Source organism: Macaca nemestrina, chromosome 1, assembly GCF_043159975.1.
Source record: "Macaca nemestrina isolate mMacNem1 chromosome 1, mMacNem.hap1, whole genome shotgun sequence".
NCBI lineage: Eukaryota > Metazoa > Chordata > Mammalia > Primates > Cercopithecidae > Macaca > Macaca nemestrina.
In genome coordinates, this window is record NC_092125.1 from 7828073 (window position 1) to 7853299 (window position 25227).

Sequence of the window (25227 nt, forward strand, 5' to 3'; positions counted from 1 at the left end):
GTCTTCAGTTTCTTGGAAAACGGGAAACTTCTGGCTTTCTCGATGTTTTTCCCCTTCTAGATCAGAGTATGTATCAACTTTGTGGCCTTGTGGATTCCCCAAATCATCAGTGATTACGTACTGTATATGTGAAAGTGATCTGAAACATTCTCCAGTGATGCATACGTGGAGAAACACGTTGAAGTAAATAAGGCCTCCTCCCATGTTCCCTGCTGGTTTTGCATAGATTATTCTGTCATGAGCAATAACAGCAAATTTGGGCATTCCAGATATTTTGGTTGTTATACACATGATTTAGTAGCATCCAGAATAATTTTAGAAGCTTTTTCTTATACTCACCTCTAAACATTTAGGTTATAATAATTGCGTAAGCGTATCACATTTTAGAAATAAAAATAGACCACTTTGCAGTTTTGTGGCAAGAGAGAGAATGTGTCTGTGTAAATGTATGTGGTTTAATAGTTTTGTTCTTGACTAGTCAATTCTAGTCTTTTATTGTCTTAGCCTAAATTATTTTTTACTTTCTGTTACTTTTATGATTTGAGGTATTTATGTGTATTTATATTCTAGTGCCATATACCTGTTAAATCATTAAATAATATTTATCTTGCAGAGTTGCTTTTTTTTTTTTTTTGGCCACAAATAGGTTTGGCAGCCTTATACGTTTAATAGCAATGCTACCGGCAACAAACTTTTAGACATTGAGCAACCATAATAAAGGTGCATTTAAATATTGCATGTGCTTTCGAGTGGTTGCTTAGGCAACTTCACTCTGGTTATCATCAACAATCTTACTAAAATTAAGGATGCAGTATTCTTCTGCACCAATCATTTGTATTGCATTTTATAAATGATTTTTTAAAGTATATTATCTGGAGTGCTTATTGGGCAATATTTCTTTGGTTAACACTCACATGGTAAAAAGGAAGTCATACTTTGAAACACCCCAAAATTGTTAAAGGTTTTAATTTGAGAGAAGCCCATTGAAGAGTTCAAGATGTTTGCATTTATCTCTTTTTCAGTAAGAGGATCAGAACTGATTATGAATAAAGATGAAAGACTGTGTCCTACTTTAACCTCCACTAAATCAAAACTTTTCATCCGTGTAGCCCAGAATCATTAAAAGGTAGTGATGAATATGTGTTTGAGGGAGTATTGCTATGGCTTTAACGGAAAGATGCGCAGGCGTCCTGGTACAATGCTAGCTGTTTTATTCTCTAGCGTTGGCAAACAGTACTATATTGTGTACTTATGAATGCATTTACATGTGTGTGAGATAAAACAGTATGATGGGAAAGAGAAATCAGAACCTAGTTGTCTATGTTAGTCTTAAAGCATTCCAAGTGCGTAAATCAGGAAAATAATCCACTTGAGTTTAAATTACTAGTATTGTATTTTTAAGTTAATTGAATTAACTGGATACTTGTCTATTCTATTTAGAGTTGGTTTTGAGAAGAAATATTTTGGGGGGAGTTGGGTGGTTTTAAATGTCATAATATTTTGTATTTTTGGTAAAACTCTGAATATTGTAATATGCAAGCTGTGAGAATTTTGAATTCTATCTTATGGGTGTATACAATGTGAAGAGTTAGACTTTTGGTTGGAAAAATATTGGTTGGAAAAATATAGTAGTAAGCTATTTCTGTTAGACTAAACAATTGTATTCCCTCTCTGTTTCAGTAGATTGGACACCTAATAGTTATCTTCATTAGAAATAAACTAAATATGCAGCAACCCGTGTGTGTCAGTCAGTTAGTTGTTTTGAGAACAAATAAAATAAGAAGACAGGGCTTTTAGAAATAGTTATTTGACTGTTTAGTGTATCTGAGCCTCACATTGGTAATTTTGGGTTTACTCTATACTGTGTTGTATAGCATCAAATCGCCATTGATTTTACTTTTAAGTTAACAGACTGTAATGATTTCAGGAAGAGAATGTACTACTTCATTTTTTAAAAGCATGATTATTTTGTTGATTAAGCTTAGAACTGCTTGTGCTACTCATTTTTCCCTTCTTTTATTAGCTCCTTGCTTAGGATTAGTGACCACATATAACTTACTTTTCAAAGAAAGATTTTCCTGATAAATCATTATTGGAAAAAATAACTCATTTCAGTAAATTTTACTCTTAATGCTTACCTATGGATTGTCTGTCTATTCTTGTATTCTCTGAGCATTTGTTTTTTGTTTTTTTGTGATAGAAATAATAATATATAAATAATATCAGATAATGTGTAAAGAGACACAGTGTCCTTGCTTGTCATTTGCTAGTTATCAGGTCAAACTGTCTATATCTGTGTGTAGACGTAGATCGGGACATCACATATTTCATGTGTCCATTATGCTTCTATTTTTTCTGTCTTATATGGGCTTTCCATTCAATATCTTCTCAGTAGAGGCCAAATTTCAATGTGAAGAACAACAAAATAATTGGAGAGGGGTGTTGGTTGAATATGTGTGTTAGGATATTTCAACTGCTCTGCCTTCATAAAAGAATAAACACTAGATTACAATGCTTATTAGTCAGGAAGTCAATCAAAGACTTAGAAAAAAACTTCAGTTCCAATAGGACATTGCTTAGTAACAGTGGAGAGAAAGGATAGAGGAATTGCTGTTCTATCGACTCATGCCCATTTTCCCTTCTACTTCACTATTGAAGCATCATTCTTGAAAGTGTGTTCTGAACTGGGAGCATTCGTGGTGTTTTGCCTCCTCATGACACCTCCTGTTTACTTATTGCGTACGACTCTGAGGATTTACAAACACTCAAGATATGTATGTGCTCTTTCCATTTTATCTCCATAGGCTATTGGTTTCCAAAGTGGAAAACACAGAAAAGCTGGGATGTGTAAATTTCTTGTGTTTGTTTGATCTCTCTCTCATTATTGCTATCCTCATACAAATTACAGGAGTTCCTCCAAATCACGGAAAAATTCCAGGGATCTGTTTTCCATGGAGAAGTTCATAGGAATCTTATGGAAAAAATGTACAGTGGATAAAACTCTGACTGTTAAGGTAGAGTGGATGTCACCCTATTGAAGGGCACAGGTGATGGTAATGCTGCTTCATGATCCAAATTAGGGTTGCTACTTGCAAGTCAGTCTTGGATGTTGGCTGGTAGGTTTTTGGCGTAATACAGGGAGTCTCAGTAGAGTTCATCTGATGTCAGAGACACATTCTAAAAGTCCGTATAGCCAAAGTATTTGCCTTCTCAGTTCTATTTAGAGGGCTGTCTTTTCATAAGCAGGTGATTAAATTACAATGGTTATGTTGTTTTATGTACTTGAGGACGTCTCATTTAAAAGCACATAAAATCTTGTGGCTTGACTGCTTTTATTCCTGGCACTTTTTAGGCCTCCTTCAGACAGGCCCCTAACTAGATTACAACTAGAAGTCATCAACCGCCTTGGGAAAAAGAGACCCAACTAACTCCAAGAGGTGCTGGATTCAGATCAGCTTCTTGAAGAATCTTTAGAGGTGATAAGTCAGAACTCAGTGTGACTTGGTGTTGATGGATCTTAAACAATACCCCCATTTTTGGTCGGCTTTGGACAAAACTCTCCTTTGTGGGGGCAGCACTGGCCCGTAAAGAACAACTGAGTACAGGGAGAGAGACTCCGAATTTGGTGTCTGGCCAGCATGCTGTCCACTAGACAGTATACATCACTTTCAGTCCAGCCGCTGACATTCCTGTGTTTGAAAAACAAAATTTCTAGGGCACCTTGAAGCCAGAGCTTCAAACTGGCTGGATTGCTAGCTTCTCACTCGTAAGACTCCTCAAAATGCTCATAAATTTCTGATATTATTGCAGCAATCATTTATGCTCAAGCTGTCAGAAAAGAAAATGAAAATGTTTTCCTCATTCATTATCTTACTGCAGTAAACATGGTTTTGGAAATAGCAAACTTACCAAGTTCACTGTTCCTCCCCCATCTCCTTCTTCCCCTTACCTTTCTCCTACTCCCATTCTCTCCTCCATTCTCCTCTCCTGTCTCTTCATCCTTATATAGTCGCTTGCTTTGCATTTGTTTGTTTTCATTTTTTTCATTTCAAACCTGACTTAAAGTTGAAGACATAAGTTGCACTGTTTATTTAGTCGTAAAGGAGGAAACAATGCCTTTTGGGGAAGAGAAGAGGTGACAGCCTTGTTACCTGTGAAGCTCAGGTGCCTGGATAAATCTTTCAAATATGGTATCATATGGTGGTAGTGGCAAAAGGTTATTATTTTAGGGTTAAGGTGGCTCCATTCTGTTTTTTTTTTTTTTTTAAAGTCAGGGTCTTGCTCTGTTGGCCAGGCTGGAGTGCAGTGGTGCAATCATAGTTCACTTTAACCTTGAACTCCTAGGCTCAAGCTATCTTCCCACCTCAGCCTCCTGAGTAGCTGGGACTACAGGTGGGTGCCATGATGCTTGGCTAATTTTTTTGTTTTTTTCTAGAGATGGGGTCTCACTATGCTGCCCAGGGTGGTCTTGAACTCCGGGGCTCAAGTGATCCTCCTCCCTCAGCCTCCTATACTGCTGAGATTACAGGCATGAGCCACAGCACCCAGCCGTGACTGCTCCATTCTTGAAGACCAAGGCGAGACCACTGGCTTTTCTTATATGAAGTCACAGTGAGAGCTATCACCCAACCAGGAAGAGTACTTAAATGCTGATTGACTTGACCCAAGCATTGTCTTTGAAAGCTTCTTCTGAAGTCAGCCTGTTCTGTGAGAGGAGACATACTTGCCAGAAAGAGGAGTGACTTGATTTCTTCTTTGGAAGAGACTGGGCCACAGACATTAGTAGTCTCTCAGCGTTGAGCTAGCTGACATTTTCTACATTAACTCAGTGGATTTGTCAGTGCAGTACTGCCCATCTGGTCAACCCTGAGGGTGTCAATATTTCTCCCCTAAATCCCCGTTGTGAAAAATAATCTTTGACCTTTTTTTTTTTTTTTTTAGATGGGTTCTCATTATATTGGCCAGGTTGGTCTTGAACTCTTGGGCTCAAGTGATCCTCCTGCTTTAGCCTTCTGAGTAGCTGGGATTATAGGCATGCACCACCATGCCTAAGTTGATCTTTAATATTTTTGAACCTTAGTAGTCTTAATCCGTCTGGGTTTACTACATGTTAGCAGAGTGAGGAATATGTACAAGGGACAACAAGACAAAGACCCCCTAGAAAAGGAAGGAATGTGTGTAAAAGATCATTATGAAAGGCATGGTCCTTTTAAGCCCTCAGATTTCTAAATTAAGGGCTCAGATGGGAGGCAGGCACTGAGAGAAGTATCTTGCCATTTTTGAAAAAGTTTTAAAAGCAATGTCTTTTGTAAATCAGATTATTTGAAAGAAACTTTCTGGACCAAGGGATGTTGTCTACCCTAAACATATTCAGACCTGTTTTTTCCTCAGTGATACTAATACTGACATGTGCCCTGAGATAAGATAGGACCATCATTGATATTTCCATGATGATATTTCTTGATGAGAAGTAGATAGAAGGATTTTATGAGTAATAATTTAATGATGCATTTTGCATAATAATTGAGTTTAGAGCCGGAGAGTCTTCCAGGGTTGAGCTCTTTCCTCACCAGTTGTTGTTTGTCAGTGCTATTTGTGGGATTACGATAAGGATTTGTGGCCTGAATTTTATTTCTTTTGTTTCCCACTTCCAATCTCCCTGAATCTAATTGATCAGAGGAAAGTGCGGATGTGCAGAAGAGAAGTCCTCGAGGGATTTTATTACCTTCTAATAGCCTCTGTGGTTCTAGTGAGTGATGGAAAGCGGAGTATTTTTAGGAAGTGTGGGTGACAGAATGTGATCACTGGGGAGAATGTGGAAATATTTTGAATTTGGACAGTTTAGTGACTTTAATGTTAAGTCTCTTTGAAAACAGGATTGTGGAAAACAAGCAGCAAAAATAATTGGCTCTCGCTTTCCACTTCATGACAATGATAAGGAGGCTTATGGATATGAGGGTTATGCAGGCTTCTATCCTACTAAATATCAACCTAATTATAAAATGATTGTAAATGATAGAGTGGGTGCCCAGTTCCTTAGGAAACAAAGGCCCGCTTCTTTCTGCCATTTGCCCACAGCAATGCAAATGTAACTGGGCTTCTTTTTAACACCCTTTTGTCTTGTGTCTAATTAACAAAAGTCTCAGGACCTTGGAACACTAACAGACAATCGTGAACTCAATTCTAGCTCCATTGAAATTGCCACCTGGTCTCGACTAGAAAATATTTTGGCCGAGTGGCCTATCTAGAAAGATAAATTGTTATTTTGTCTTCTGGAAAAATATATAAGAAATGGCAATTTTATGAAATTAGTTGGGTTCCCAAAAAGTTTGAGAGCCTTCTTATCTCTGAGCCTTTCTGGTGATTAACAAGTAGAAGTTTTCTTAAGGAGACAATGGGTGGAAATGGAGGAAGCATGTGTGCTAGAATTGGGAAGTCTTGGTTTTAAATCTCAGCTCTGCCACTGTTTCGTTGTGTGGCTGTGGTGTGGCGACCTAACTCGTTTCTCTGCAGTTTTTTTAAATCTATAAAGTGATGAAACATAAAAAATGTTTTAATCTTTTCTTCATAGGGCTGTTTGATGCTCAAATGGGATAGCCTGGGGAAAGTGTCTTGCATAGAACCTAATCTATATTAGGTTTCCAATAAATGACTGCTGGTATAATTAATATTATTATTATCATTATTATCTTATTACTATTATATAACAAAAATTGTTAAACATCAGGTACTTGCCAGGTGTGGTACCATATGCTACCATATGTTTTGATAATGAAAGAAAAGTGAATGTTTTCACTACCTCCAGTCATTTTTTTTCTGGTGGAATAAAGAGGGAGATTCTGTAGGATGCGTTGGTAATACCATTTTTATGATACTTACAATGTCCTGTCTTATATTGTTTAGTCCTATGTAGCTAGCTTCCTCTACTCATTAATGGGAAAGTCTTTGGAGTCTTGTCTTATATATCTTGGAAGTCTGCACAGTTCCTTGGATATTATGCAAGCTATATAAAGCCTTAGAATCTGGGAATTTCAGAGGTGAAAGGAAACTCAGAGTTTATCTACTTTTTCATTTTGCAGATTATGAAATTTAGGATCAGAGAAGTAACACAATTTGCCTGAAGTCACACAGCTTGAATTCAGGTCTTTATGTATTTATCTTTCTGTGGCCTCTCTTTCTTTCTCTGTCAATAAATTCACTAAGACTTTGTGTTTGTAATTTAGTGTCAGTAAATAATCAGCATCCTGGTTGCTTCACGGACATCGTGGATTATACCAGGATGTCTAGTCAACCACTCTAAATAGATTAGATGCTTTTGTCCTCTGACCTGTAGTTTAGCTCTTGGAACCCAGGAATGATAAGGTTGGGAACTTAGTCTGACCTATTCTGGTGGTCATTCTGTTCATATCTGATCTTAGATGGAAGTCCTAGATTTGATGCCCTATGGCGATGCAGTCCAATAGAACTTTCTATCATGACAGAAATGTTCTATGTGCGCACTGCCTAATATAGTAGCCACCCGCCACGTGAGGTAACTGAACACCTGAAATGTGGTGAGTGTTATTGAGGACCTGGATTTTAAATTATATTTACTTTTAGTTAATTCAAATCTAACTGTAAATAGTCTTGGTGGCTAGTGGCCATTGGATTGGACAGCACAGTGATAGGAAGTAAAGGAGTTTGAACAAATAGCATCAAGTCCAAGAAAAGAGACAAAAAAATATGCTATACTTAGCTTAAAAATTGCATACAGTGCTTAAAACAAAGTAGAGCTCAACAAATGATTTCTTTTCCGAGAGAATACAACAAAAGTTTTAAAGGAAGACCACAGACCATGGCCTCGTAAGGAAATGGTAGATATCATGGTAAATGACACTGAATATTTACTTGGTTTATGACTTTTTTTCTCTTTTTTTGAAACTTTCAGTGGTCTGAAGTGAGTGGCTCTCCTAACATCAGATGACATAGGTTGTCTTTCAGTAAGACAAAGGCCTGCATGTACCATGAATGTACTGTGCAGGGTGTTTATGGGGCCTCAGATGATTTGCTGATGTTGAAAGTATTTCAATTCATCTCTATTTCATAGCATCTCAGAGATGTATCACAGCCACTCCAATTCCTAACAAGACTGAGCAAAAACCGGAAGCTTCTGGGTAAAAGGGATTTAAAGTGTTTAGAACTCTTTCTGAGAATTTTAAATTGAGGTATAAAAGGAATCTATTTTTTATAAGCTCCCTTCTGTTACCTATGTATCTGAACTTCTAAAGGAGGACGATAGCCCATGCGGAGGTAGTAGTCATGAAGGGTCAAAGGACTCCGAGTCAGAAGAGCTGGATGTGAATTCTGACCCCACCCCTGAGTAGCTACGTAAGCCTGGGCATGTGTCTCAACCTCCCTAAGTGTCCTTGCAAAAGCCATCTTTGCAAAATGCTTCCTGACCAAGTCTTCCTCTGCTTGCTGTGTGTCCCCATGGCTGTAGGTCATTTAGAAGCCCAGCTGACATGATTTCCCCCATTTACTCATTGCTAGAAGATGTCAAGAACAATACAAATCTACATGACCTTCATTGTCCACAAAAGCTCTCCATGTCAGCCAAACTGGTTTCGTAGAAATTTTTTTCTCTAGTACAGAAATCTATGGACATTTTTCGTTGTTAATACTTAAGACGGTGTACACCAAAGGATTTTGAAGAAATTGGATACCATATAGAGAGAACAGATTCATACTAATATGGCTATTAACACATAATTAATATTATTACAATGTTTTTTCTCTTTGAACTTTTCTAGGTGCATTTGCTCTGGAAATCAATGTCATTTGTCACTGGTTCTACATTTTATATTTGATATTTTGTTTTTAGGCTTTTGATTGATTGTTAATTATTGAGTGTTTACTTACCATGTGCCAGGTCCATTTTGTATATGACTTGTTTTCTTTAAAATAATCTTCCACATTGGTTATTAGTATTCTATTTTTCTAAAAAAAAAAAAAAAAAAACAGCTGAAAACCAACTTATGCAGACTGAATGACTTCCCAAGATTAGTGGGAGAACTGTCGAGCTATATGAGGCTGGAAACACCTGTTTTTCACTGCAGTGTCTCAGGACCCAGGACAATGGCACAAAATAGGTGTCCTCAAATATTGGTTGCATAGATGCATGAATGAATGAATAAAATAGTGAATGAATGCCTGGTCCAAAGTTCCTACTCTTGCCTCTTTACTGTGTTGCTCTCTAGATAAATGAGTGAATGGACAGGACATTCAGAATTGAAGTCCATTCATTACATATGCATTTGGCCTTGGCTGTGTATGGGGTAGCTATGTATATGGTAAGCACTGATGATAGAGTTTCGGACGGTGCAGACAGGTCTGAGCCATCACGGGGCTTAGTTTACCATGGCAAACACAGATGTCAAGCAACTCATCACAGGGTGATTAATGCCATGAAAGAGGAAGAACTGACTGATATAAGTTATTTATTTTTGGTTTTCTGGTTTCTAAAATAAATATTACGTTAACCTCCATTTTCTGTTGGCAGTTCTTTTTTTATCACATTTTATTTTTATTGCTCTCTGATAGCACATAATGTAATAGAAACACATATTTTAAGTATGTTTTACATTTGTATTCAAACTCTGCAAGTTGAAAAATAGAAACATTTAAGTATTTATTTTCTTTTATTTTTGAGATGGAGTCTCGCTCCGTTGCCAGGCTGGAGTGCAGTGGCACGATCTCGGCTCACTGCAATCTCTGCCTCCTGGGTTCAAGTGATTCTCCTGCCTCAGCCTCCCAAGTAGCTGGGGTTACAGGCGTGCACCACCATGCCTGGCTAATTTTTTATATTTTAGTAGATACGGGGTTTCACCATGTTGGCCAGGATGGTCTTGATCTCCTGACCTCGTAATCTGCCCACCTCGGCCTCCCAAAGTGCTGGGATTACAGGTGTGAGTCGACGTGCCTGGCCTTAAGTATTAAATTTTTTATTGTCATTTGTTGCTTCTTTGATTTGGAAATTGGAATTTGGAATTTTTTCTTCCCCAAGATGCCATGCCAGGCCTTGCAGTTTATATTTCATTAGTCTCTAATTCAATTTATCTTTTAAGTAGGAGCAATATTCATTTTACTCACTTTTATAATAGAAAAATAGGCATTAAGAAATGTAGGTATTTCCGGATAAATATACAATCATTAATATTTTTGTTTGTACCTTTATAAAAACTCTTCTCACGGAATTCTGGTATTCCACCTTCATGATTATACTTTAGTTTTCAATACAGTATCATGGCGTAGTTCACTGTCTACCTTTTTAAACTTTTATTTTAGGTTCTGGGGCACATGTGCAGGTTTGATATATAGGTAAACCCATGTCATGGGGGTTTGTTGTACAGATTATTTCATCACTCAGTTATTAAGCATAGTTATAACCCAATAGTTACTTTTCCTGATCCTCTCCTCTCTCCCATCCTCCACCCTCCGATCGGCCTCAATGTGTGTTGTTCCCTTCTATGTGTCCATGTGTTCTCATCATCTAACTCCCACTTACAAGGAAGAATATACACTGTTTGGTTTTCTGCTGCTGCATTAGTGTGCTGAGGATAATGGCTTCCAGCTACTTCCATGTTCCCACAAAAGACATGATCTTGTTCTTTGTTGTGGCTGCATAGTATTCCATGGTGTGTATATACCACATTTTTCTTTATCCAATCTGTTATTAATGGGCATTTAGGTTAATTCCGTGTCTTTGTTATTGTGAACAGTGCTGCAGTGAACATTCGCATGAATGCGTCTTTATAATAGAATAATTTATATTCCTCTGGGTATCTGAGTACGTAGCACAGTACCCAAGGTTTAACAGCCTCTGACACTTAGCAGGTGCTTAGTGAATGAACTAAATTGAGCTAAGCTCATGTTGAAACTCCTCAGGGATTTACTGTGACAGATGAGGCAAAGGTATTGATCATATCCCTTAAAAAACAAAATATCTCTTTTCATGGGTTCTCAATCAGGCTTTTCTAATTCTGACAACTCAGGATTGTTGAGGCTATCTAAACTGGCTAGCAAGAAAGAAGAAAAAAATACCCTTGTAATTCAAGAAATGTACTTGTTAAGCTGAAGGGCTTGTAGCCAGACTGTCTGGATTAAAATGCACTTAACATGAATCCAGTTACTTTACCTCTTTGAGTCTGAGTTTCCACATCTGTAAAATGGGATATTGTTAGTATTACGTGAACAGTGCATGTAAAACTTGTATAAGTAACATTTCTTCAGCGTCTGTTAACTGTTCATTATAATTGTCCAGAAAAGGGACATGGATTTCCCTGCAAATGGAAGTGATAACATCTAAGGAATATTTTCTTTTAAAAAGTTTCTTCATCTTATTTTAGAATTTGCTGCTCTCCAGTGGCTTGATATTTTGTTCAAAACCGTTTTATATGGTAAATATAAAGCAGTATTTAAAATTTTTCATTGTGACATAGTTCAAACAAATACAAGAGTGGAGAAAAGAATATAAAGAACTTCCATACATCTATCACATGGTGTCAACAATGATTCACCACAAGTAAATCTTGTTTCATTTCTGCTTTCCCACTTCCTCTATGCCCCAGTTGATTATTTTGAAGCAAATGCCATATATCATTTAGGATATAAATTTTTTTTAGTATGTACGTAAGGCACTTTTAAAGAAGATAAAGTTATATAAAAAGGTAAATAAAAATACTCTATGATTTGTCTTGGGTCCTTAGGTTACTGACACATCTTACTCAATGTGCTTTAATTTTTTTTTCATATTTACACAAAGAAGTCTGTTGTTCTTTACTTTTTCTTTTTTTGTTTTTCTATTGTGGTAAAAATATATATCATAAGACGTACCATTTTAGCTATATTTAAGTGCACAGTTCAATGACATTAAGTACACTTCACATTCTTGTGCGACCATTATCATCATCGATCTCCAGAACTTAATCTTCCCAATCTGAAACTCCGTACCTGTTGGACAGTAATTTCCCATTCCCCTACCATCCTCATTGCAATCACCATTTGACTTTCTGTCCCTATGAATTAAACTGCTCTAGGTACCTCATATAAGCAGAAATATGCAGTATTTCTTCTTTTATTCTGGCTTATTTCCCTAGCGTAACATCCTCAAGGTTCATCCATGTTGTAACATGTGCCAGAATTTTTTCCTTTTTAAAGGCTGAATAATATTCCTTTGAATGTATTTACTGCATTTTGTTTATTCATTTAACAACGGGCAGTTGGGATACTTCTACCCTTGACTATTGTATATAATAGTGCAGTGAATATGGATATACAAATATCTGTGTTGAGTCTCTGCTGTCGGTTCTTTTGGTGTACACCCAAAAGTGGGATTGCTGGATCACCTGGTAATTGTACTTTTAATTTTTATTTATTTTATTTTATTTTATTTATTTACTTTTTTGAGACAGAGTCTCGCTCTGTAGCCCAGGCTGGAGTGCAGTGGCGCGGTCTCGGCTCACTGCAAGCTCCGCCTCCCAGGTTCATGCCATTCTCCTGCCTCAGCCTCCCGAGTAGCTGGGACTGCAGGCGCCTGCCACCACGCCCAGCTAATTTTTTATATTTTTAATAGAGATGGGGTTTCACTGTGTTAGCCAGGATGGTCTCGATCTCCTGACCTTGTGATCCGCTTGCCTTGGCCTCCCAAAGTGCTGGGATTGCAGGCATGAGCCACCGCGCCCAGCTTGTACTTTTAATTTTTTGAGGAACTGCCATACCGTGTTCTCCAGTGGCTGCACTGTTTGACATCTCCACCAGCAGCACACAGAGGTTCTGATTTCTCCACACGCTCACCAACACTTGCTGTTTTCTGTTTCTTTGGTAATAGTCATCCTAATGGATGTGAAGTGGTATCTCATTGTGATTTTGATTCACATTTCCCTAATGATGGAGCATTTTTTCAAGTGCTCATTGGCATTTATATATATTCTTTGGACAATCTATCAACTTTTAAAGGCAGGTCGGATTGTCTGCAGTTAGGAAGGGCTTTGGTCTATGGACCGTACAACCACTAAGATTTCTGTCTATCCAAAACTCTGTTGACATTTTTGTTGAAATTTCTGAGCTAGCTTTTTGATCATGGGGAGGTCTTTAAAGTCTTTGTAAATTTTGTAATTGCTTTTTACATTTGCTTATTAGCTCACTATCCACTGAGGAAAGATGAACTCAGCTCCAAAGGCTGATATGCAATTTCATTAGCAATTGAAATAATCTCATGGAGGTTTTTTCCCTTCTTGCAGCACCCATTTGACCTTATCAGGGTAACTAATGTTACTCTCATTTACTGAGATCTCCTTCATTGCCACTGGACATTAAAATAACATGTGCTAAATCTCTGGCTAGGGATAATATTTTTAGCTGCTGGTGTGCTGATGGGCCTAATATTTTCCTATTCCTGCTTTTATAGTGAGATTTTTATATTTCCTCTTTCCCATTGGACTGTTATTTCTAGCTGACTAATATCCAGGTAGTATAAGAATTGAAGAGTACCAGAGACCAGGTGTGGTGGCTTATACCTGTAATCCCAGCACTTTGGAAGGCTGGGGCGGGCAGATCACTTGAGGTCAGGAGTTTGAGACCAGCCTGGCCAACATGGTGAGGCCACATCTTTACAAAAAATACAAAATTGGACGGGCGTGGTGGTACGTGCCTGTAATTTCAGCTACTCGGGAGGGTTCTGAAGCAGAAGAATTGCTTGAACCCGGGTGGTGGAAGTTGCAGTGAGCTGAGATTGCACCACTGCATTCTAGCCTGGGTGACAGAGTGAGACCCTGTCTCAAGAAAAACAAACAAACAAACAAACAAACAAACAAACAGAGTTGAAGAGTATCTACTTGTACCTGTGTGGATTTGAATATTTGAATCCAGGCTCTCTCACTAACCAGCTGTATGAATTGGTCAAGTTACTAAACCTCTTCAAGGCTCACTTTCCCTATTTGCAAACTGGGATAATAACAGTACCTGCCTTAGAGTTACTATGGTGATTAAATGAGCAAAGGCTTAGTACAGGACCTGGCACACAATAAATACACAGTGTTAGCCATTGTTACTGGGTTTGTCTGTTTCCCTGTCTTCCTCTCTTTCTCTCTCTTTCCCTTTCTCCTTCCTTCCCTTTTACTTCCTTTCTTCCTTCCTTTTCCATCTTCTCCTTCCCCTTTTCCACCATTTTCAGTCTTAATAGTTTAAAGGACAAGAAGCAGGTAAACTCCATATAGCTTTTTACACTGAACATTTTAGTTTTAGTAAATATGACAAATTATGTTTTTCATTTTACCAAGTATTTTACATCTATGTATATATATATTCCCATTTATATATGAAAACCTGTGGACTTGTTATTAATTATTTTCACTTTACAGATGACTTTTATGGAGGCTCAGTGACTTTTCCACAACATACCGAGTAAGTTGCAGACCTGGGACTCACATTGTTCAAGATAATCTTGGACAAGTCAGTTTCTCTCTCTCTCAGCCTCCATGGGAAGTAGGGATAATACTTTCTGCTTCACAATGATGTTGTAAGGATTAAATTCGATGACAGAAGAAACCAAACCGTTTCTACCATTTCGTGATTGTGTAACTGGGGTGGAATACCTCCATGAGCTTTTGCGTTTTAATATGGAAAATCAGGATCGCATAAAAATAGGGCTTGATGTCCTCCAGATGATGGTTAAATTTGAATACAGTTTCTCCTGCTGAATAATGTGCCTAGAGGGTGCCCCCCATTTCAGAGACCTTCGTGGCCGTCCCAGTCCTGTAAGAGGATTTCCAACTCCGTGCTAAAATAGCCTCTTTGCCTTTCGTTCTCTTTGTATGTAACCCCTTCTGTCACTAGTGCTTTTGCTCTTGGCTTCATCTCTCTCTCCTTTACTTTCTTACTTCTATTTTCCTCCAAATTCAGCCTCTACTTCTCTGAGTCACTATCTACTGTTTTCTTTTTCTTCTAATTTATTTTTCTTTTATCTTCTTTCCATTTGAATGTTTCTCTTACCTTTTGCTTATTCTTATCTTTCCATCCTTAGCTTTCAGGGTTTTAGTTTGAATGAAACCTCAATAATTGACCCTTTTGGGTGATGATAGTGATGAAGCTTAATTAAGAAAAATATTACAATAAGAGTACAGTGAAAATAAATTCGGTTTTAGTTGTTTTAGATCTATGAAATAACTGCTTTTGGAGTTTTCGGATGGGGGAAGCTACCCGTAGCTCCTGAAGAATCTTATAAATGCTTTAAGGAATATCCCAGATGCTCTCAGAATTATTTTAGTATTTTTTTCTTTCTTTGGCTTTGTTTAGTCTCCCCATCCTTTTATTCCCAATGCACTTAAGTTTGGACAGCATTAGTGACTACACAGCATTCCCTCTCTTCTGAGGATAAGAAGAGAGATGTATTTGATTATAACCAGAAAAGTTATCATTCACTTAGTTTTGTGTGAAAAGATGATTTCAACTAGCTCTCTCCTTTCACCTGAAATCTTAGGCAGTTATGCATTCTTTTCATCATATTTCTTTTAATCGATGTGGTGTGGCTTAGTGTTAAGTTTTAGTACAGATCATTAGGGATGGAAATTTGAATGGATTCCAACAAGCGCAGTTTATCTGTTGGAAATAGGTTCTAACTCTCCTCATTAACTAGAATTATCTACATCCTTAAAACACATGTGATGGTCTTGCCCTGAAAGTTTATTAGAAACAAATTAATTTACTTGCTCTGTATTGATTTGACTCAAAGCTCACTGTCAATTTATAAAACTGTTATAAACCTTTCTGTCCTTGGTATTTTTTTCCTCTTTTTCTGTAGTAATGGCACTCACCATTTATCTAGGCACATGGCCATCAGAATAAAGATTATATCTCCTAGGCTCCTACACAGCTAGGCATGGCAAGATGATATATTCCAGCCAATGGGATGTGAACAGCTGGAATGTAATATTCAGAAAGTGCTCTTAAAAAAAAGGCATGCACCTTTCTTTTTTTTTTTTTTTTTTCTTTTGTATTTTTTGCTGGCTAGAATGCAATCATCTTGGCCAGGATATAAAAGCTGAGAGTTTACGATGGTAGAACAACAATGGTCCCTGATGATTACAGGGTCACCATACCTGACCTGCCTACATAAACTTCTTTGCTACAGAAAAATTGCTTATATTTTCTTTAAGATATTACAATGTGTGTTTTCTGTCACTTGCATCCAAAACGAATTTTAACCAGTTCAGCATCCATATCCAGTGCCTTTTAAGAGCAATCTATTTGCTCTCTAGAAATAAATTTCCTTTAACAACTGAAAAGTATTTATTGCATCATGGGTTTTCATGTTTCCTTTAAACAACTTAACAGCGAGACTCTGACTTTGATTAATTATGCATATGGTTCAATTTAATGTAGCAAACATTTATCGAATAATTATTGTATGCAAGGCCTATTCACAGTAGCAAAGACATGGAATCAACCCAAATGCCCATCAGTGATAGACTGGATAAAGAAAATGTGGTATGTATACACCATGGAATACTACGCAGCCTTCAAAATGAATGAGATCATGTCCTTTGCAGGGGCATGGACAGAGCTGGAAGCCATCAATCTCAGCAAACTAACACAGGAACAGAAAACTAAACATTGCATGTTCTCACTTATAAGTGGGACTGAACAATGAGAACACGTGGACACAGGGAGGGGAACAACACACACTGGGGCCTGTTGGGGTTGGGGGAGAGAGAGCATCAGGATAAATAGCTAATGCACATTGGGCTTAATACCTAGGTGATGGGTTGATAGGTGCAGCAAACCACCGTGGCACACATTCACCTGGGTAACAAATCTGCACGTCCTACATGTGTATCCCAGAACTTAAAAAAAATTATTATGTGCAAGGCAATTTACTAAAAGCAACTGGGGATAAAGAATCAGTGATGATGATAATATATTCTTTATCAGAGTACTGCACAATCTCGAGATTGAAGGACAAACAGATTTACAAGTAATTTCCAGTATATATAATATATAAGATATAAACATATATTTGTATATAATATACTATATATATGTCTTATAACAACCTCATAGAATTAATAGGATAGTTATTCAAGTTTTTAAAATTGCCATTTTCCTACAGTGAAAGCCTGGAAAGGTTGTCATTTGCCCATGTCAAAGAATAAATGCAAATGAAAATGTTCTGATTCATTATACTGCCAGCTCAGTATGCTAGGGGTAAGAGGAAACATTTTTTTAAAAAAATATTTGAGCTTATTTTCTTACCCTGGAAATTGGTTCCTCATGTGACAGGTTCTGTAGCTGAAGAAGCTTTTCTTGTAATGTCTTTGCTTGCTTGGAAGTTTAGCTGATTTAAAAATGGAATGCTTTTACATAAGAAAGCAAAAGCTGCTTAAAGTTGTAGAGACAGGCCAGTACGGGATAGATTTATTTCAATGCTATATTGGATACACTATTTTATGTTTAGAATCATTTGGTTTAGCATATTTATGAAAAGCAGTATGAATTTCTCCCCTTGGTACTATCTTTGGTGGAAATTGTACATTCTTAACCATGGAGACGAGTTCCTCCTGAGCTGGATTTTCACAGAGTCAAATAAGCACATCAATTTGTGGTGCCTCAATATATAAAAGATATCCACACAACAAAGCAAAATATGAGCATTTCTACCATCACTTAATGCATGTATTCCTTTTTAAAATCTCACATTCTGAAAAATCGCTCACTAAAAATAACTGACGTTTTGAGGAAAATAGAATTGGAACAGATCACTCAAAACACTTTAAACACTCAAAATATTTAACGTTATAATTAAGCACTAACCAAAACAATAGTGAGCTTATGAGAAATACTAGCACAACTATAAGAACATGTTAGTGTCCCCACAAATAAATAATCCAGTAAATAAAAGAGTTTACCTTTGAAATTGAAGGCGAAGGTAGCTTGGCGGAAGAGTATGTATGGAAGTACTGAGTTACCTGAATTATGAAAACGAAGTCAGAGGGGCATTGGCACCAGAATTTGCAGGTGGAGGAGCAGTGACAGGCTTAGTATAAAATGGTTCTGGCTCCTTCTTGAGTGTTTGCTTGTTTGTTTTGTGCATTGAAATGTGCAATAAATACTTTTGAAACCGTGCATTTAGCGAGATGGAGCCAAGAGAAAGAGCGTGGTATAGTGGGCAGCGTGTTCAGTACTGTATCTCTGTATGACTTGTCCATCCTCCTAGCTGTGTGTGTTTTGTGTTCAGCTGCTGTGTCTTGGTGGCACAACATACAGTATGCCAAGAAAAATGGTGCAGGAACCAGTGGGGCTTCCATGTTGGACTACGGTGATTCCCTGATTTCCCAATTGTGTGGGGTCTAATTCTTGCTACAGCACTGTACTCTGGTAGAACACACTGTGCACTAAACGACTGTCCAACTTCTGGTTGTTCAACTGGAGAGGCCGTTCGAGACAGGGCAAGAAACAAAATGAGTGTGTTTGAACTAAGGATGGTACAAGGACAAGAGGCATGAACAATGGAGTACAGAATGGTAGAAAAGGGAAGATAAATGTTTTGAGAACCCATCTGATGCCAGATTTTATTTTGTTTGATTTTCCTAACAGTCCAGTAAGGTGAGTTTCATCTCTCCATGCGACAAATGAGGAAAACGAGGCCTAGAAAGTGTAAGGATTTTGCCCAAGATCACACAGATGGAAAATGGTGGTGTCAAGATTTGAAATCCAGCCTACCTAACTCCACATCTTGTTTTTCTCTAAGCTGTACCAAGCTACTTCCCTACTGGGTTGGAATATGGAATCTGAAGCCCATGTGTTTAAGGCAGTGAGTGACCAGTCTGTGTGGCTTTGTGAACTTGATTGAGTCTTTTAAACTCTCTGAGCCTCTTTAACTTCACGTATGAAGGTGCCAGGAATATCCTATTCCAGAGAATTATTGTGACAACTGTGATGAGTTACATACAATTGCTTCATAAATGTTAAAACATTATACAAGCAATAAGGCGTTTTATTTTCCCTCCACAAAACTTCCACTTCTTTACATTAAAAATGATAATAAATAACATTGAAGATTACAGGGTTAATCATTTATATAATTCTAAGAAAGAAAAGAGTTTCTGCAATGGGGCAAAGATATTTGGTTCCAAAACAAAGTACATCTGTGTGTTAAGAAAGCCGAAGGAGGAAGCACGAGTTACAGCTGCAGACGCTGTTGAAATTTAACCATAAAACCAAACAGGTGGTGAGTCATTCAATCCTGTCCTAGGGTTTCTGCAGAAGCAATAATATTTCTGTCTGGATTCCTATATTTTAGGGATTATCCATCTCTTAGTTTCTACTTCCTCCCCTTCTTCCACATACATCCTATGATTGAACATTTCAAAATATTAGGAATGTGTGGAGGTGGCATGCTCTGCAAATATATTTTGTAAGATTTAGGTAGTCACATGGTTACATGGTTACATAGCCTCAGGAAGGCTTAGGGCTAAGTGAAGTCTGATGATGCCTCTTAGAAGTTGGACACTCTGTACAGCATTTCCTTTCTTACTTCTACTGTGACATGTGGCTCTAAAGCTAATCTGATGTGCCATCAAAATATTTTAGCCTCTCTATTCCTCAGATAATTTTGGTTATACCAAGGCTATGTAGAAAAAGTGGTCTGGGATAAGAATCTTGCTACTAGTACTTATCTTTAAAAAAAATCTTCATAAAAAATGTTGGATGCTATAAAAAAAAGAAGCAATCACAATCACACTACTCTAACATAACAACTCTAAAATATTTGATTAGTTCTTTTATATGGTGAAACATACACATACACACACACTCTCATATCAGCAGTATATCAGTGGTGGTGCGCTAGAGCCAGTTTAGACAGTTTTGTATATCTCCCTGAATCCACAACCCCACATTGATGTTGAAAAATTGAAATTAGCCATGGTAGGAGTATTTATATCATGAGAATTGGCAAGTGCTATAAATCAAGGCTCCTCCACAGGCCCTGGAAAACTGGTTGATGAAGAGCATCTACCAGCACATCACTCTGCGTGTGTGTGTGTGTGTGTGTGTGTGTGTGTGTGTGTGTGTGAAAATCTTTTGAGCTCTTTAAGAACAGAATCTCTCTGTGATTTTTGCGTGTTCCAATAGGACCAACACATCACTTGATAAATTTAGTGGATATTTATTAAATGCCTGACAGATTAAAGAATGTATGAAGGGAGAAAGGGTTAGAATTGTGGATAACATTTTAACAACAGATTTGATACATTGGTTCACTAATATTTTATTAATAAGTAGTTCCTCAGATCCAGAGAAAAGTGGCAGTTTTGCAGTTTGCTGTGGAACTTGTTTAATTAATAGAAATTATTTTCTCCAATTCCAGGATCATTAAACATCCATTTAATTGCCCACAGAGTGGAAAGTACATAGGACTAATCCAAAGAGCCTGGTCCTGACATTATTACTAGGGGCTTGATTTGGACATTCTGTTGAATCTTAATTCTTAACTTTGTGAAATGTTCATGTATCTCTGTGTGTGAAAGGGGTATAGTGGATGTAAGGATCATGCTAAGTTCTTAAGATACCATTTAGGGTGCTGGAATAACTTCCTCTTCTCCCATGTAACTTAGGAGATATAATTCATCTCTCAAGGTTACAGGCTCCCCTTTACAAGTGGGATCAGTCTGTAGTTTCTTGCTGTGCTGTTTTGATTTTACTTGGGTTAGCCCCACTTATTAGTGTGGAGATTGGAATAATCAATGTGCAGCAAATTAATTGCCCCATGGATATTATTTTTGATTGTTTAGAACATTAAACTGGCAGAACCCAGTGCCCTTGCCTGCTGATTGTTAATGACTTCTAATATGTCAGAATGTAATGATGCTTGCAGAAATAAATATTTGGTTTATTCTGTATTCGCGTTTATTTAAAAAGTCTTTGCGTAACACAATTAATGATTCTTGAAGGGATTCTATAACTAGAATTACTGATGGGATCTTTTGCCAAGAGATGCTCTTTTTTTCTAATTTTTTTTTCTTGCAATTTCTTTAGTAAAGGTAAGGAGCGGTCACCGCATTCAAAGGAAGGTGAAAAATCCATGGATATTTTTATGTGACTTTATAAAACTGCAGTATGGAAAGAGAACTTCATGAATTGAGCGGGTACTACTGTTTTGGAGGAGTTTTACTGGGTCGTCCCTTCCAACTGTATTGCCCTGCAAGGTAAAAAGAACTTTCCAACTAATAGCCTTTCACTGTGGAATGGGCCCCTGCAGGATAGTAGGTTTCCTCTTCTGAGAGGTGGACTGGCTCAGAGGCCCTGAGCAATTGAGGCTGGGGGAGTATCCCTGAGATGATCAAAGAATCCCATGTTCTGGATTGATCTTTATGACCCAGTCAATCCCAGGACCCTAGTACTAAGAGTTTCCCCATCCCCATTGCTCTCCAGCAACAAGAAAGTGCAAGCCTGAGGATGAATCTTGCTATTTCAACCACCGGCCTTGTGATTAGTGGAAATCTTGATTACTCTTTATGGGAAAAAGATTTCTAACTTTTTAATTAACCACGATCTTCATAACTTCAGTGCAGAAGCTAAGAATTGTGAAAAAGCTTTTACTTTTCTTGTCCATTTTCTGCTTATCCTAGGTAGGGATTTGATATCTAGTTTACCTTACTGGGGAAGGGATGGAGTACTAAAACACTTTGAAGGTATACATGTACATATGCATGTACATATACGTACATACATATATGTATGTATGTATCTACTATATATATGTACATATAGATCAATATATCAGTTTGGTTTAACATCACAGAACCAAACAATGTTTATAAAACTATAATATTATAATTGCTATTACAATAATATTAATTACTGTTTGTAAGGAAGTCATCTAACTTTCACAGAGACTTATTAACATACGGAAATACAAAGGAACATTTTTCTGTTAAGAAGAGACAACTAAGATGCAAAAATAAAGAGAAAAGTTTTCTACTGAAGAAGGTATCTAAAGCTCAAAATTGCTTTTTAATAATCTTGCGAATAGAGTATATTATCTATGCAAATAGTTTTAATATCCTTAATGAACATAAGAAAATACAGTGAATTCCCTTAATTCGCTGTAAAATTGTTGAGATTTCAGTCAAAGCATGACCATTATGCATAGTAAAAGAGTGCCATATCTAAGACTTATGCAATGTTTTGGACTTTACGTAGTGTTTTCGGAGATATTATTTCTTTGTAGTCCTCACAGCAATCATCATTGTGTATGGTAAATGAGGAATATCAGTTACAGACTTAGCCAAGATTATAAATATGGAAACATGAACCCACTTTTTTTTTTGAGACGGAGTCTGGCTCTGTCGCCCAGGCTGGAGTGCAGTGGTGTGATCTCAGCTCCCTGCAAGCTCCGCCTCCCGGGTTCCCGCCATTCTCCTGCCTCAGCCTCCGGAGTAGCTGGGACTACAGGCGCCGCCACCTCGCCCGGCTAATTTTTTGTATTTTTAGTAGAGACGGGGTTTCACCGTGTTAGCCAGGATGGTCTCGATCTCCTGACCTCGTGATCCACCCGCCTCTGCCTCCGAAAATGCTGGGACTGCAGGCACCCACCACCTCGCCCGGCTAGTTTTTTGTATTTTTAGTAGAGACAGGGTTTTACCGCGTTAGCCAGGATGGTCTCGATCTCCTGACCTCATGATCCGCCCACCCAGCCCCAATTTTCTACCTCACAAAGTAGTTCTTGTCCCAGCTGAAGTCTCTTCTTATCCCCCGGCCTTATCTGGATGTCGTTTTGCATACATCTTTTCTAACTGACTCGAAATAAAAAATCGGAATTACCCAAATGGGACACATCTAGTTACCGCTAGATTCCCCACGGCAAATTTCCACATGTGACCTTTCTCTCATTTTAACAATCCCATTTCACCAGCGGAGTGTTATTCTATCAAAACCAGTAGTCTAGCAGGGCTTGAGAGGAAAGTGGTAGAAAAAGCTAAGGGGGGTAAATGACAATATTGTAGCAGTCGATGCCTTTAAGGAGCACCTGGGTCTGGCTGTTTATTGATCTGTTTTTGAAGTCTGTTCTGAACTACGACAACTGCGTTTCCTCTCTGTGAAAGACCCTTCAGAAACAAAATAAGACCTTGTATTTGTTCTCCCTTTCCCTCCAGGCGGGGAGTGAATGGAGACAGAGTGGAGGGCTCAGCCCCACATCACTGTTCATCATTGTGAAATAAAACTCTCCATCCCTTGCAGGTGGCAGGGAAAACAAAGGCTGCTGGGGAAATGGGCCTGTTCATTGTTCATTGCCTGTTCAATGTCAGACACCCTCTTAGGTGGTTCTGAAGGTGGAATTCTAATTTTTTTTCTTCCTTCCGTTCATGTCAAATTGCGTGGAGTATTGAGAGGCTTTACTGTATTGATAATACTAAACTCGCCAAGGAAGGTGAAGCTGCCAGTAAGTTCCTGCTTTCGGTTTGCTTCCAGATATGCAAATGGGAGATAGAAAACACAATCAAGTTTTCCTAACAGCTTTCCACAATTAATTAGGTTTTCTCTAAAAAGGAAATGTTTCGTTGTGTTAGATACTTCATGGACTCTTAGACTGTGAAAGGGCTGTGGAAGTTTTCTCATTCACTCCTCCCTCTGCTGCATGCCAGAATTTTCTCCCTCTGTATGACTTCTTTTAGTGGGAAGGAGTCCACATCCTCAGGAGGAAGTTTTGGTTGGACACCACAAATGATTATAAATTAGTTCCTTATATTAATATAAAATCTATTTTTCTGGCATTCTTTCCCGTGGTTCTAATTTACATTTCTGGATTTACATAGGGTGTCTAATCTCCTTTCACACAAGATCACGTCACCTATACCAAAACATCAATCATGGCCTCCCTAAGCCTTCTTTTTCCAGGATTAATGTTTCTGTTTCATTTAATCATATCTCACATGATGTGGTTTGCAGATCCATTATCCTTCCTGTGGGCCTCCTCTAGACAGCCCCTAACTGGCTGATGCTTCACTTACCTCCAGTCCTGTGCTTACAATTTCCATTACTGTTGCTTGCATGATTACCTTTAAAAACTATACGGTGCTCTTTGGAATAAATGTTTGAAAGTCAACCTCATAAAAATGTAAAGACTGTAACAGAGGCCAAGGGGGCAGTGGGTGGAAAGGAGATTCAGCAATGAAAATAGCCAAAGTACAGGTTTAGAAACTTGATTGTTCTCTTAGTCCATTACAAGTTAAACATTCCCAGGCCGGCAGAATTCCTCCTGCATCTGCTGAAATCCCTTAGCATGTTATTGATGCTTCTCTAGTGACACGGATATTTTTCATCTCTTCATTACCATACATCTTTCTGCTGTGAATGAATGAATAATCACCTTATGCCTCCCTAACTCTGGATATCTGAATAGAAGCTGTATTGCTCATTTTGCTTCTCTCTAAAACATTCGTGGTCACATTTCCAGCTGATAGTAAAATTGCCAAAAGCTCTACCTCTGAATAGTGGCTTATTTACATTTCTCCTGTTAGAGAGACCGCATTAGGTGTAACCAGTAAGTAAATACAGAACTAGAATAACAAACACAATTGCTAACTCTCAATTCTGAACTTTGTCTCACGGTATGCAAATGAGTAAGTAATAATAATATAATATCAATGGCAGCAACATAATAGTGAAACCATATTGTCCCTTTACCATATGTGAGTCACGGTGCTAATCACTTTACATATGCTATATATTAATAACGTAATCCTTAAACTACTCACAGATTTGGAGAAGTTAAGGAACATGCCAAAGCTAAGTTGCATGTAGCAGAGCCAGGATTCAAACCTAGATGTTTTTTTAAGCCCATTCTCTCAATCATTCTAATAGTGCTTTAAATTTGATAGATTCTAAGTAAATTTCGATTAGCATTTCTTCTTCCTCAAAATGAAGTTCAGAGGTTTTGCAGACCTTGTGGTTACTTTCAGTTCAATAATCAACAGCGCAATGCGGGAGTGAGTGGAAATGCCTTCTTTCTTAAATTGGTCTTTCTTCCATTTTTGATAGAGAGGATCTGAAGTTGGCAGCATTTTTAAAGTGCCTCCTTAGTTGGCTTTTGATGTTTGCTGTAGCAAACAGTTTAAAGAAATAGAAGGAAAATTCTACTGAAGAACACCTTTAATATAGGAATCATGGAAAAGTCAAGCTAAATAGAGATGT

General features: G+C 37.8%; 1 protein-coding gene and 1 long non-coding RNA gene across 5 annotated transcripts in view; both read left to right on the forward strand.

The window, feature by feature from the left end:
• Positions 1-25003, forward strand: LOC139357273 (uncharacterized). Its single transcript, XR_011610214.1, has 2 exons — positions 1-21239; positions 21927-25003. It is a non-coding gene; the product is annotated as an uncharacterized lncRNA (long non-coding RNA).
• Positions 1-25227, forward strand: part of LOC105474645 (regulator of G protein signaling 7) — a 569035-nt gene that overhangs the window by 1543 nt on the left and 542265 nt on the right. The window lies entirely within an intron of this gene.